We start from the raw sequence: 13,349 nt of genomic DNA, 5'->3' as shown, positions 1-13,349 counted from the left end.
TGGGCATCCAGATGTATTTCAATCATATTAAATATAGTAATTAAAATAACAACAACAACATAAAACAATAAAAAAAAACAGACAGGTTAAAAACCCCTGCTTAAAAAAATAATAAATAAGTTTTTAAAAAAAACTCTGCTCAAAGTCAAAAATGTTCACCAAAACGTGGCCAAGGGTCTAGATACGCAGGTTAAGCTATTGGAGAAGCCCCTTCAGATCATGGGTCTGCTAATAGATGTCTAACAACTGGCTTTTCAGGAGGGAAAAAAAAAAAAAAAAAAAAGCAACCATGTGCCTGACACACTTTTAAGAGTAACCTGCATTATTCATATTTTCTCCATCACTTCCTTAAGCCTAGAACCTAGGCAACCAACCAGCAATAAATTAAGCCGTGTTTGGTAGTGTTTGTCGATCTGTGAGATGTACATGTTCACGCTGAATGTTTAACAATGGGCTCGGTTGAAGCCAGACAAGAATCCCGTAATCACTACTCTCTGGTTCAGTCATTCAACGTGTCTTTCCATCTAGTCCACAAAAATATTGTGAACGCCTCTGCCAAATGCCCTGCTGTATCATCTCTAAGTGCTAGTTCTTCTTTAACTGAGCTTTGCCGTCTCACATATTATATCCCCCAGCCCTTCCTCCGAAATGCACAAATTATAAAATGAACTAAGTCCATCCATCTTAACAGAGCATTTGTGATAGCATCAGGTACCTCCCCACACCCTTTCCCTGGGGAATGGCTTCTCTACTAAAGAAAAGCAGCCAGGTATTTCTTTCAATGCTCTCCAACATGACTACGTTATCAGAGACCCAACCCACAGAGTAGAAAGTGAAAAGTAGTTTCATTCCAATCTGTGTGATTGTACTGATTACAATCCAGTTTTAAAATTCACTCTACAACTCATTGCCTGTTGTAAGCTTTTAAAATTGCCATTTATTTTTCCCCTCAAATTACTTAATTTTAATGATGATGTTGATGATGATGATGATACTTTTGGATCTCTAGAAATGAAAAATATAAAACAAAGGAAAGGGAACATTTCTCCAGAAAGAACCTCTAAATTTCGTCGCTCAGGATATTTAGGTTTCAGACTCTGACATGTATACCCCCCAAAAGAAAAAGAGTTAGGAGTACCTTTTTCACATTCTTTCTGTCATATATTATGTTTCCTTTGGACTGTGTTAAATATTAAAATTAATTTGCTTTGCCTGATCATACATCAGCTGATACGATGGGGAATTGGAGAAAATAGACCCTGTTATGTTTTTTGATTTGGAACTCGAGATTTAGGAAAAGGTTAACTGCTAGCATTGTAATTATAAAAACATATAGTAAAAAGGTTTTTCTTTTTCCTCTAAAAACTGCTCATTCTTTTTTCTAATGAAACGATGGGAAACTTTTGACTTACTTGCTTATTTATACTAGTTAAAGCAAATATTTAATCCCCAACCGATTCTCTCATCATGTCACACATGACATCCCAGGGTCAGTACAAAGTATCATAAAGTTAGAGGTCCATCTACTTCTGTCACCCCCATTTTGTAGATGGAAAAACTGAGGCCTCAGTTGGGTCAATGGCTCCGCAAAGGTGACATAGCTAGTAATTGGCAGCATTAAAATTACTTAAATTAAATAAATAAATAAAGAATGAATGAAAATATTCTAAATCCAGTATTTTCTCCAATTCCCCATCCTATCAGCTGATGTATGATCAGGGAAAGCAAATTAATTTTAATATTTAACACAGCCCAAAAGAAAGATAATTCAGGAAGTCTACTACTACAGAAACAGAAAAATGTGCTTTTGAATTTTCTGGGGATTTTGGGATTCTCTGTGTCAGCGTCCCTTGCACTGAAGTGGATAAACAAGTGCCGACTGGCTACGTCTTGAGTCTCTGTGTCAGAAACGTATATCCTGGCAGCAGACAAGGTGGTGTTTTAAGGATAAATGGAAAGGCTGCCGAGGCTGAATCAGCCCTGGTGAAGTCTGAGGGACCAGGGAGCCCAAAAAGCCCTTTTCCTGTCTCTGGCGAGTGAGTCACTCTTTTTGTGCGGTTTCCCTAATCCAGATGCCTGAGCCTGGATGTCAATAAGACATATGTTCCAGGCGTGTTCGCAGAGCTGAGGAATGCTGCCCTAATGTCCGACAGGGCGGACATCCAGTCTGTGTAGGATTCGGGTCCACACTGTTTGACAAGCCTTTGTCTCCTCATCTGTAAAATGGGCATCCTCCTAGCTTCGTAGGGTGAATTTGGAGATCAACTATGACCTTAAATGTGAAGGGCTTTGCAGAAGTTAGAGCATGATGTAAATGGTGGGATGAGGTCTTCAATGTCCGAAGATGTAGAGTCGCATTTGGAAATTATCTCTGCAGACAGATGGCTTCCAAGGGGAGAAGGCTGAGTGAACAGAGCGAAGGGATGATAAAAAATTCCCCACAAAACACATCTGAAAGAAGCAAACAATGGGCTGTCTTGGGACTGGGGTTCATTCCTCCAAAATGATGTAGTCGCATCTCAGTGCTACGCTCTGACTTGCCAATTAAGACTACGAAAAGCAGTATAGTACCTTTGGGTAAAGGTTTGCTCCTGCTCCAGTAAACACCAAGGATCTGCCCTCATTATATTATTGCACGTTATATGATATATATACAGATTTTTATACATACACACATGTATAATGTATAATATAAATACATTTATTCTATATTCTATATTATAAATACATGTTTATTAAATATATATTTATATACATATATAACATGTATGTATGTATATAAACTTTTAAAGACCTGAATTCAAATCCAGCCTTAGCCAATAAGTCACTGTATGTGTTTGGCCAAGTCACTTTATCACTGTCTGCCTCAATTTCCTTAACTATAAAATGGGGATAATAACAGCTCCTGCCTTCCAAGATTGTGGAGAGGATCAAATGAGGTAATATTTTTAAAGTTCTCTGCACAATGTCTAGCACATAGTAGATGCTATTTAAGTTCTAGCTATCATTAGTTTTAAATAGGGCCTGAAAATTATTTTTAAATGAAGTGAAAAGATTCCTTTTTTTATATTTGTGGTAATTAGATTTGATCAGAGTTGATATTATTCCCCCAGAATTTTTCATCAAGTTGTTTTATAGAGAGTTTGTCAGAAATGACCAGGTACCGAGCATTATATAGACCTGCTCTGGATTTATCTAAATTTTTCTCCTCTGCACAAAACATCAGATTTGGAAGGGACTCCAGAGACCAACCAGTCAAATTTACACTTAAATAAGAATCAGCTTACAGCAAGCTGGCACAAACCCACACGTGTACACAACAAGACACCGGCTAAACTCCTTGAAGCTCTCTAGAGGTGTGAAACTCCCTCCCTCTTGGTTGGGCAGTCCATAAGCATTTAAGTGTGTACTGGGTGCCTAACAGGGTGCCAAACCACTGGGAATAAAAAGAAAAGTAAATGGTAGTCTCTGTCCTCAGAGAACTCTTCGTTTAATGGGAGAGACAACATACAAAGGCATAATCAGTAAAGGGAAGACAATCTATATCTAGATTGAGGGGGAAAGCAAAGAGGAAAAGCTTTTATTAAACACCTATTATGTACCAGGTTGTATACTGTAAAAATTATTATTGGCAAATCATAGAAGATGGGATTCACGGAAGTGAGGGAAGTCCAGAAATCAAGATTAAGAGGGAAAGTATTCAGTGAAAATGTCCGCAGTCTAAAGATGAAGTGTCCAGTGAAAGGAACAACAAGGAGGCCCTTGTCACTGAATTATAAAGCTCATTGGGGGTGGAAGCTCCCATTCCTCTTGTCCACTGCTCTTTTTAATTAAGTTTTTCCTTATGTCAAGCCTAAATCTTCCTCTCTTCAACCACTTTGGTTATTCCCCACAGAACCTAAAGCAATGATAAGTATGTTTGCTGTTGTTATTTATATTATTTCATTCATGTCCAATTTTTCGTGACCCCATTTGGGATTTTTTGGGCAAAGATCCTGGAGTGGCTTGCCATTTCCTTCTCTAGCTCTTTGACAGATGAAGAAACTGAGGCACACAGAGTAAGGTGACTTGCCTAGGATCACACAGGTGGTAAAAATTCACATTTGAATTCAGGAAGATGAATCTTCCTAGATCTAGGAACTCTATCTCCTGTTTAATAGATGCTTAGAATTACAGAATATTAGGGTTTTCTCACACTATTTCACTGAGTATAATGTCTTCCCTTTTGTCCTGAAAGTTAAGAGTATCTCTTTTCAGTCAACAAGGGCCATAAGCATACAACTTCAAAGTGCATTTACTGAGCTATATTAGCTTACATATTGTCACTCCATCAGGTCATACAATTAATTTGTGTATAGCTATATACAATTTTTTGCCTTCAAGAAGCTTACCAGTATAAGCAGGGAGAAAGTATTCAAAATGTTTCACGTAGTACCAATACACGACTACTTAATCCAGGAAACAGAACACTATAAATTAGAAGCTAAGTGGATGTTGTGGGATCACTAGTATTCTGTAGGCTGCCTCTGAATATTTTTGTTCCTAATTACAGTGACCATACCGTTATTTGGACAGTGACTTATAATAAAAACTGAAAATCATTTTGAAATCTTCCCCTAGTCTTTGATGAAGTAATTTTTCTTTTTTTGTAGTCAAAGTGAGAATATAACAGGAATTCCGGGAGGTCTTTTTGCTTAATCCAAAAATCTGAAAAAAACAAAACTTCCCTAGTTGGACTTTTTCCTAATGCTTTTCCCCCTCCCCCCTCTAATTTACAACACACACACACACACACACACACACACACACACACACACACACACCCTATAATGTGATTGGCATCTTGCCCCAGTTCCAAAAGGATTTCTACAAGTGATAATAAGCTAAGGCTAGAGGGAGGGAGGGTCTCAGTGAGCCCCTTTCTTGGCTTCAAGAAATATACCACATTATACTTGTAATTGTTTACATTAAATAACAGGATTTCGCATTATTTATATGAAAAAAGAATAATATTCTCAAGTCTATGTTTTACTAAATTCAATTCCACAAATATTTGTCAAATGTCTGTTGTATGTTAGTTTCTGAGATTAAAGATGGGAGGGAAAAGGACAGTATCTACTCTCCAGGTGTGCTACATGTTTGTCTCTGAGATTTAAAGATGGAAAAAAAAGGATAGTATCTATTCTCCAGGTGTGCTACATGTTTGTCTCTGAGATTTAAAGATGGAAAAAAAAAAGGATAGTATCTATTCTCCAGGTGCTTGAAATCTAACAGTGGAGAGAAGGTCACCATATAAATAAAAGTAACATAAGGTTGGGTGTGATTGGGCCAAAGAGAGTCCCCTAGAGGGGTCTAAAAAGGGAAAGATCACATCAGCTATAGAAACCAGGAAAGAGTTCACAAAGAAGGTAGAATTTAATCAGGATCCTGCAAAAAGGGAAGGATTTCAGTAAGTAAAAGTCAGGAAAAACATGGAGGAAATGCATACTACATTTTATTTCCTTATTAAAAGACATGATCTCTCCCTTCACTAAATCAGTATTTAATGACATAGGAGATTGTCCTCTCGGTCACAAATTTATCGACTTTCAATTAAGAATTTTAAGAGTGAAAATACTGATCCTTGTATTGTCTCTGGAACCCAAAGTACTAACCTTTGGATTTAGTTATGATCAATCTGGGTGTAACTTACCAAAGCAGGATCAGATAAAGGAATACAAGCCAAGCTAAGTCTAGGAGCTGCCATAACATTAATATAGAGTATTTCACCTACTTTTGACTTTTAGCCATCAATATTTCTATGACGAGGGGCAGGAGGCAGATATCATCTCCATAGCTTGAGATCCAAAGAGGATTGCCTCTATCCATCTTTTCTCCCCATGGGTAGGTGGGAAGGGCAATGAGGAGCCTTAGTTAAATCTGACATGTTGAGCCAACAGCAGCGTGGAGAAAGCACTAGTGCTCACCACTTTGCAATTTTCCCAATTGCTGGTTAATGGCCGTTGAATTTGTTCTTCCCAGTGGCTTGTTTGGTGTCTGAAATATCAAGAAGCACCACCAGGACCACCTCTGTGGCTTCCGAAGACATAAAGAGACAAGGAAGCAGTCGGTGCCCTTTATAAGAGCAGCCTCGAGAGGCTTCCAAAAGAACAGCCTTTGTCTGACTTTCTAGGATCTAGCGGATACCAAGCAAAGCAATTGTTCGGTGCAAGTCCAAACGTCATTAGCAAACAGCTTGGAAAATTGGAAGGCGGTGTGGACCAGCTGGCGGTGTGAACCGGCTCCCTCGATGGGAGTTATTTGCTAACCGTCAGATCGCGCCGAGCAAGGGCTCCCCCCTTCCCACTTAGGCGCAGGGAGAAGAGAGAGGGAAGGAAGAGCCCCCCACGGAAGTGCTCGGGATCCGCATGCAGTCGCACGTGGGGTACCTCTGTATTATTGGGGGGCTGAGAATGATGGAGCCAGCATCCTCAGGAAGAGACAGATCTCCCGAGCTAGAGGAAGGGTTTCCATGGCAATGGCATCAGCATCTGAATGACTTTCTGTCACAACAAGTTGGTGATTTAATGAGTTCATTACTGAATTCCAAAGGAAAACATGAAAGTAGATGAGCTACTGTTCAATCCTCAGAGAGCCAGAATCTATATGGAGGAAGGCATTTATAAGCAAGGCAGTGCTGGGGGTCGGCTCCATCTGAACTGGTTAACAGCAGCAGGGTTCCCATATACCATTTGCATCTAAGAGGGGGAAATTCAGTAATCCCCACCCTGTGCATCAGAAGCCATATGGCGCTGAAGGCATCATATGATGGAGATTCAGGGCTAGGAGGGGTACACGGCCAGAAGACTATCTTGTTAGCTTGACGGAGGGCAGAGCCAATGAACGGTGATCACAGGAATATACCTTGCAGTATATTCCCCTCACACAGTGGGGGTCCTTCACAGGTCTCCGAGTCTCCAAGACCCCTTAGTCCCGAGAAAACGGCTTTTAAAATTAAATAAATATGGCAGCTGTTTTAACTGAGCTGTTGGGATGGGGAGCAATCTTTGAAAAAAGAGAAAACTCTCTGGGGGGGAAGAGATAGCAGGAAATGAATGTGATATGAAGCAAATGGTAGCCATAAAACTTTTAAAGAGAGGGATGGGCTCCAGATTTCGAGCAATGAGACCGAGTAAGAAAAGGGGGGAGTGGAGGAATTGGCCCATAATTATGTTGAATAGAACTGCAATTCTGTAATTGTTGCCATTTTGTATATTGTTTATCCAGCATCTGTTGAACAGCCTGTAAGATAGTAAATATGGAGGGAAATATGGTCAGAAGCCAGTGAACCATCATCACCTCCAAACAAATACCTTAATGCAGCCCTTTCAGGCATGGAAAAAGCTAGCCAGAAAATAAACAATATTAAAAAAAAAAAAAGATAAAAGTCTGAAAAGTTAAGCTAAATAAAGATCTGAATAGAAAAGTTAGCTATAATAAATGTATGAGGATTATCAATTTACTTATTTCTCACTTATACATGGCAGTTTCACCAAAATTAAGCAAGTACCAGGGTTTCCCAAAAAACTGATAAACAAAACTGACCATAATGTTATAAAAATTATAATCAGTAAGGGCAATTTGAGGAAAGAAAGCATTAGTAAATTTGATTTTTTTAAAGGAAAACCAAATCACCATTAAGGGGGAAAGAATCACAACAGATGAATAGGAAATAAAAACAATTGTTCAAAATTATTTTGTCCAGTTATATGTCATCAAAATGATCACCTAAATGAAATAGATGAATATTTATACAATTATGAAACAATCAGATTAACAAAACAAGAAATAGAGTTTCAGAAGGGAAATTAGACAAGTTATAAATGAACTCTCTCCACAACAGACAATAACAACAACAACCATAGGCCCAAATGGATCTACTAGTTAATTCAACTAAAAATTAATTCTAAAATGACAAATTTTTCTAAAAATAGAAAAAGTATCCAACCATTTTTTCTATTAAACGAATATTATCCCAGTATCTAAACCAGGGAAATATAGCAGAGAAGAACAGTATAGCTCAATATTGCTAATAAATAGATACAAATATATTAAATAAAACATTTCCAAAGAAACTAGAACACCATATTAAAAAAGATTTCCCATCATGAATGACTGAATGAATGAACAGAAAAGCACATATTCTAAGCACTGTATCATAATACAAATACAAATACAAATACAATCCCTGACCTCAAGGAGTTTGCATTTTAATGGAAGAAGCAATACACAAAGGAAAGTCATGGCCACTTTGGTCATGAGAGTTACAGGGATGGTAAGTGGAGCCATAGAAGAGTAAATGATAGAGTTCATCAGGAAAAGTGGTAGAGTTGATTTGATTGTAGTTTGTGGTTCTAGAAGCAGAGAGGAACGAATAAGGTGGTTGACAAAACTGTGGAATAAATAATTGGAGAGTAAAGACTGAAGTGGAGGTGACTAAGGATAATGGTCTGGAAGAAACAGTCCCCAGTCTATACAGCAGAACCCCAAGGCAAAAGTTTCTGCTCATCATCTTCTGAGCCTTCAGCAAGCCATAATCTTTTTGTCGGTGAGGCTTTTGCCTGAGTATGGGTGGCTGTTGACTGATTAGGATGGTAGATTTCTTAACCTGAGACAACAATTGAAGTTGGTCATACTGGTTAACTCATTCTTTCACCTGAATACTTGGAGGCCATTTTAGGGTTATTAATTGGCCTGATTTCAGTATCTTTGTGTTTCAGGGAATGGGGAGGCCCAAAGATGGGGAAAGAGATAAGGAACAGCTGGTTGGTGGAGCAATCAGAACACACACAACATTTATTGATTAAATTCACCATTTTACATGGATACGGTTCATGGCATTCCAAAACAATTACAGTAGTAGCATCAAAGGTCACTGACCAAAGAACACCATAATAGATATAATAATAGTTGGGGAAAGTTGTAATATTGTAAGAATTACCAGAATATAGCACAGAAACACAAATGAACAGATGCTGTTGGAAAAAATGATTCTGATAAACTTGTTTGATGTAAAAACGCAGTATCTACAAAGTGTAATAAATCAAAGTACAATAAAACTAGATATGTCTGTACTAGAAAACATTGGAGGGAATGGACCTTTCCTCAAAATGGCAAAGGATACCTCTAAAAAATCAAGAACTTGCATTATCTGTGATGCAACAGATGAATAGGAAATAACAAAAGTGTCTCTGATAAGATCAAGTATACACCCTTGTCATCATTATTATTTAGAGCAGGAAAAAGTAATTTGAAGAATATTCATGGACAAAGAGAAAACAAAATTATCAGATTTACAGATGATATAATGCTTAACTTGAAAACTCTAGATATTCAATGAAAAAATTAATTGAAACAATAACTTTAATAAAGTTATAAGATATAAAATAAACCCACAAAAAGCTATAGCCTATCTGAAAATCATTATTAAAGCTCATTGGAATAAGAGAGAAAAAAGATATCTCATCATTCAAAATAAGTAGAGAATATATGAAATATCTGGTTATTCCTCTTCCAAGACAATCTCAGGAAATATGAATAAAACTAACAAGATTTTTTTTTTATTTAGAAAAGAAATAAGACATTTAACTGGAGAACTATTAATTACTTCTGTTTGGACTATGCTAATATAATTTAAATGCTATTACCTGAATTAATTTACAAGTAAATTAATTTATACCATACCAATCAAACAATCAAGGGGTTATTTTATAGATCTAGACAAAATAATAAGATTTTTAATTTGAAGAAACTGAAGTTGAAAATCTAAAGAACATAATGAAAAAAGTAGAAATGAAGGTGACCTTTATGTCTCAAATTATACTGCCAAGAAATGATCACCAAAGCAATTTAGTACTGGTTACTTGGTACTTAGGATGGAGTTGGTTGATAAAGCAGTGATTTTTTTTTTAAATCCCAATGAACATTTTCAAAGTTTTAAAATTTACATATATATATATATGCATATAAATTTTAAACTACAGAATCCACAGAAATGTAAAGTCAAATTGATTTAGGATTATTATTTCTTAAAAAAGAAAAATAGAATCAGTTGCCTGTCTATTGGCCTATGTAGGAAAAGCATATAAATACATGGCTCATTTGTCTTTATGCATGAAAATGTGTGAGAGATCACATCAGGACTTCCTGCTTTTCTCTTTCCCCCATCTCAAAAAACAATAGCACCTGCAAGAAACTCAAGTAAAAAAGCTTAATAGAGTTTGTTGACCATGATTTATTGTTACCAAAGATGACTAACCCAAGTCCTTCCCATCTCAAGTGTTCTCTGTAGGAAAAATGCGGGTAAGGTGGTTCCTTCATACTATGAACCCCTGTCCTCAAGGAGTTTAAAATCTGGGAGGCTTGCAGGCTACTTTGGCGGACTCAGCAATTTTTCTCTTTGCAGAATCACCCGTTTGTTCATTTATTTGTCCTTCCTTCTTGAAGAGGACCAGGACATAGGAAGGTGCTACTGTGACTTACAAGTGAATTGGATTTAAGTGAAGGAGGCTGTGCAGTCACCAGCCTCCCTTTCTCCTCCAGCTCAGTGAGAGAGAGTGGAGATAAAAGATAGCCTCCAACTATGATATGGATACAAAGAACAGAGCCCTCGGCCGTAAAGACATCATACTGACCAACTCAAATGTGCCTTTTCTTTGACTCAAATGTCATTGGGAAAAGCAGGATTTTTTTTATTTCATCTTGATGTCTCTGGCCCCCAAGCCAGCCTCCCATTGTTCATCTCACCATAAAACCGCCTTGGACCATCCAGAACCAACTGATTGCCTAGCCTATGCTGATTATCTGGGTTTTAAATACACACCCGGGCGCTTTGTGGGATCCGCCAGGGACCCAGGACAAACAAAGACATGTTGGAGTAAATGACTGTATGAAAGCACAGAGGCAGAAGAACATCCTCTTTATCATCATAACATTTTATAAAAACACTTTAAGATTTGAAAAGGGCTATGCAAGTATCTCGTTTATTGCTCACAATAACAATGAGAAGTAGGTGCTATTATGATCCCTATCTTATAGATGAAGAAACTGGGGTGGACACAGAGATTGAGTGGCTTACCGGGATCACACAGACAGTCAGTGTCTGAAATGGAATTTGGACTCAGCTCCTTCCTAATTCCAACTCTAGCCTCTATTCGTTGCATCATCCAGCTTGCCATAATACAGGAGGGCAAAGATTAATAGTCTGCAGCGTATACTGTGAAGGAGACCGGTGAAAAATAAAGTTGGAAGAACAGGTTAAAATGAGATTTTAGAAAGTCTTATACGCCCCCTTAGGAATTTATAGTTTATCCTACAAGAAACAATAGGGAAGCATGGAAGGTTTTTGAGTAGAATAGTAACGTGGCAAGAACTATTCATTAAGAAAATTGTTTTGGCAATTGGGTCATAGCTTAAATTAAAAGAGAGGGTGAGAGCTAGAATCAGGGAAACTAGTTAGGAGGCTTTTACAATAGAAGTGATGAGGGTCTGAACTTGAGTGGTAGCACTTTGAGTGGACAGGAAGAAGTAGATAATAGAGAATAAGGAGGAAGAACCAACGTTGGTTACTGATTAAATATGGGAATGAGGGAAAGGAAAGAATTAGCCAAAGTTTTAGAACTAGGAAGCATTATGATGTCATTGATAAAAATAGGGTTATTGAGAAGAGGGTCAAATTTAAGGGGAAAGATGGCTAGTTCAGTTTGGGCAGGACAAGCCTAGGGTACCAGCAGAACAAGGGATTTTCATCCTAAGAGTTCCAAAAGAGCCTGAGTCATTCCTAGAGGTAGCAAAAGGAAAATTCAGATAAAATCATATTGTAGAGATCAAGGAGGAAGATTTATAGAGAGGAAGGCGTGATTAAAGAGCTGTTTCCTAATAGAGAAATGCTTTGTGAATAAACAGTTCTCAAAATTGCCAATTATTAGGGACCACACTGAATATGGCTGTACATCACTAATAAGAGAAATGTACATCAAAACAACTCTGAGGGCGAAACCTTCCAAAGTGGCAAAGATGACAAAAGACAGACATGTTCAGGGCTGATGAGGCTGTGGAAAGATAACCAAACAGTGGGTGGGACTGGGAACTGGTCCTAACATTCTGCAAAGCAGTTTGGAATTATACAATGAAAGTCATGATACTTTCTCCCAGGAATTCTACTGTTATACATATACCTAAAGGAGATTAAGGGTAAAGACATTTGTAGTAGCCAGGAACTGGAAACAAAGTAGATTTCCATTAGTTATGAAATAGTTAAGTAAGTTGTAATGCATGAATGAAATGGAAAATATATGTGTATATATGTATTAACTACAACAGTATAAAATGGGAAGAACTATAAAAAGAAAAAACTGAACATTGTATAAATATGAAGACCAAGCTTGATTCTGAAGTAGAGATGAGAAAATATATCTTTAAAAAAGAAAATTTATCTTTTTTTTATTCTTTGCAAAAGTGGGGAACCACAGAATATTGCATTTACTGTTGGATACAGTATGTTGATTAGTTCCCCTGAACTGTTTTCTTCCCTCTTTTTCTTTTTTCTTTTCTTTTCTTTTTTTATTGTTGATTTTCAATACACATTACTTTATGAATCACGTTGGTAGAGAAAAATCAGAGCAAAGGGGAAAAACCATGGGACAGAGAAAAAAAAAGAAGTGAACATAGCATGTATTGATTTTCATTCAATCTCATTAGATATTTTTCTGGACCTCCCCCTTTTTCTTAAAGAATATAGATCTCTAGTAGGATAGGGAGAGATGTGTTTGTAATTGAAGGTGAAAGAGCAGTAGAACCAGAGTTCAGGGAGTTGAGGAGTTTGTTATGGTGAAGAATAGAGATCACAAGCAGAGACAGTCTTTCTCTAAGTCTAGCCATGTATGAATAAGGAGACAGTTGGAGGGGATAACAGTCAGGAGATTTACTGTATACCTTGATTAGGGCACCCCTTTGAGCCTCTGTTTCCTCATCTATAAAATGGGGATTGTTATATTAAACTACTTCCAAGAATGGTAAAGGAAGTAAACCATCTAAAGTGCTCTATAAATGGGAGCCATATTCTTTCACTGAAATGTGAATAGACTTATTGTGCCAAAATTGAAATTAACTGCCTGGCCAGTGTTAGCAGAGAAGGGATGCACCCCAGGATCCTGTCACAGTCTTTGGAAAGCAAACAGGCTAGCATGTTTGAACATGTGCTATTCAATTAAGAGAAGCCACAAAGCAAGTAGCACCAGACTCCCTGGCCCCAGAGAAAGAGGCAGAACAGTTCTGTAATCAGGGGGAAGCGGAAATAGCATGATTTATTT

At 37.5% G+C, this 13,349-nt stretch overlaps 1 protein-coding gene and 1 long non-coding RNA gene across 4 annotated transcripts in view; both read left to right on the top strand.

The window, feature by feature from the left end:
* Positions 1-13,349, top strand: part of MYO1D (myosin ID) — a 396,161-nt gene that overhangs the window by 320,823 nt on the left and 61,989 nt on the right. The window lies entirely within an intron of this gene.
* On the top strand, positions 4,804-5,365 carry LOC127558980 (uncharacterized). Its single transcript, XR_007953047.1, has 2 exons — positions 4,804-5,126; positions 5,191-5,365. It is a non-coding gene; the product is annotated as an uncharacterized LOC127558980 (long non-coding RNA).

Source organism: Antechinus flavipes, chromosome 4, assembly GCF_016432865.1.
Source record: "Antechinus flavipes isolate AdamAnt ecotype Samford, QLD, Australia chromosome 4, AdamAnt_v2, whole genome shotgun sequence".
In the NCBI taxonomy this organism is placed as follows: domain Eukaryota; kingdom Metazoa; phylum Chordata; class Mammalia; order Dasyuromorphia; family Dasyuridae; genus Antechinus; species Antechinus flavipes.
The sequence above is the reverse complement of the archived record's forward strand: the minus strand, read 5'-3'. Positions and strand labels throughout refer to the sequence as shown.